Genomic DNA, 1,147 nt, shown 5'->3' on the forward strand with positions numbered 1-1,147 from the left:
TCTGTAGTTCCGCCCTGCCGTCTGTAGTCCCGCCCTCACGTATCAGCGGATGCCTCGAGACGCATTTCAGCACCTCGCAACTGTCCGCTCAGCGCGCGCCTTACAACGGTAAGAATGGCGAACCAACGTCATTATTATTTTTTGAATTGACACGTTCTGTACCGAACATGTTTTGCCTTTCTCACTATAAAACCTAGAGTTAAGCCATGCAACGTTCAATAGCTAAATGGACGGATTTAGAAAGTGGTAGTAATTGTTGCCATGTAAAGCTGTTATGATGCGTTCGAGTCAGACACGAGCTCTGCGACGAGGCGCATGCCCTGCCGCGTCTCAAGAGGCGGCGCCATGGTCGGCACTAGCGCCATCAATGATGAGACACTGAGCTACGCGACATACAGGGCACATACACACTGTTGCTGCTTCGCCATCAAATTAACACATTAGTGAATCCTTGTTTGGGCAGGAGGAACGCACACACGGCCACCTGTGCTAACAGGTAAGGTAATAACAGACGAACCAGTAGGGTTAATATTATGTAGCGTTGTCTTTAGACCTGACGTCTGAGCTAGGAGTGCATGGGGCCAGGTTGTCTTTAGACCTGATATCCAGGCTAGGAGTGCATGGGGTCAGGTTGTCTCTAGACCTGACGTCCAGGCTAGGAGTGCATGGGGCCAGGTTGTCTTTAGACCTGATATCCAGGCTAGGAGTGCATGGGGTCAGGTTGTCTCTAGACCTGACGTCCAGGCTAGGAGTGCATGGGGCCAGGTTGTCTTTAGACCTGCTATCCAGGCTTGGAGTGCATGGGGTCAGGTTGTCTCTAGACGTCCAGGCTAGGAGTGCATGGGGCCAGGTTGTCTCAAGACCTGAAATCCAGGCTGTGTGCTGTTAAGACCTGACGTCCAGGCTTGGAGTGCATGATGCAAAGTTGTCTTTAGACCTTACATCCAGGCTAGGAGGGCATGGGGCCAGGTTCGGCATACTGTGTTGTTTGCATTCAGTTAATGGATCTCCTGGGGATATTCAGTTGGTGTTTTAATAACTGGGGTCTTTTTGCAAAGAAACAATTTACAACACTGCCATTCGTGTGTGTGTGTGTGTGTGTGTGTGTGTGTGTGTGTGTGTGTGTGTGTGTGTGTGTGTGTGTGTG

General features: G+C 50.6%; 1 protein-coding gene across 4 annotated transcripts in view; it reads left to right on the forward strand.

Annotated features, from left to right (window-relative positions):
* wdr17 (WD repeat domain 17) overlaps positions 1–1,147 on the forward strand; it is a 22,544-nt gene continuing 21,397 nt past the window's right edge. For 3 of the 4 annotated variants that reach the window (XM_060046767.1, XM_060046771.1, XM_060046769.1), the window contains exon 1: positions 1–108. The gene's annotated coding sequence lies outside the window, so the exon portion shown is untranslated. Of the gene's footprint in view, positions 109–463; positions 497–1,147 lie in introns of all 4 variants that reach the window. The other variant, XM_060046768.1, reaches the window with a different exon arrangement.

This window comes from Gadus macrocephalus, chromosome 3 (genome assembly GCF_031168955.1).
Source record: "Gadus macrocephalus chromosome 3, ASM3116895v1".
NCBI classification, from domain to species: domain Eukaryota; kingdom Metazoa; phylum Chordata; class Actinopteri; order Gadiformes; family Gadidae; genus Gadus; species Gadus macrocephalus.